This window comes from Cebus imitator, unplaced genomic scaffold, assembly GCF_001604975.1.
Source record: "Cebus imitator isolate Cc_AM_T3 unplaced genomic scaffold, Cebus_imitator-1.0 Scaffold36, whole genome shotgun sequence".
NCBI classification, from domain to species: Eukaryota; Metazoa; Chordata; class Mammalia; order Primates; family Cebidae; genus Cebus; species Cebus imitator.
In genome coordinates, this window is record NW_016107351.1 from 3,010,227 (window position 1) to 3,010,675 (window position 449).

At 54.3% G+C, this 449-nt stretch overlaps 1 protein-coding gene across 1 annotated transcript in view; it reads right to left on the minus strand.

Annotated features, from left to right (window-relative positions):
• The window catches only part of CARD14 (caspase recruitment domain family member 14), a 30,455-nt gene that overhangs the window by 13,137 nt on the left and 16,869 nt on the right, over window positions 1-449 (minus strand). The gene's annotated exons all lie outside the window — the stretch shown is intronic.

Here is a 449-nt window from a genome sequence, read left to right on the forward strand (position 1 = left end):
TGCACGGACCTGCATTTCTACACTGCCTGCATTTCTGCACGGGCCTGCATTTCTGCACCACCTGCATTTCTGCACAGACCTGCATTTCTGCACGGGCCTGCATTTCTGCACTGACCTGCATTTCTGCACGGGCCTGTATTTCTGCACGGGCCTGCATTTCTGCATTGAGCTCCATGTCTACATGGGCCTGCATTTCTACACTGCCTGCATTTCTGCACAGACCTGCATTTCTGCACGGACCTGCATTTCTACACCGCCTGCATTTCTGCACGGGCCTGCATTTCTGCACAGACCTGCATTTCTGCACTGGCCTGCATTTCTGCACGGGCCTGCATTTCTGCATTGAGCTCCATTTCTGCATGGGCCTGCATTTCTGCACCGCCTGCATTTCTGCACAGACCTGCATTTCTGCACGGGCCTGCATTTCTGCACCGCCTGCATTTCTGCAC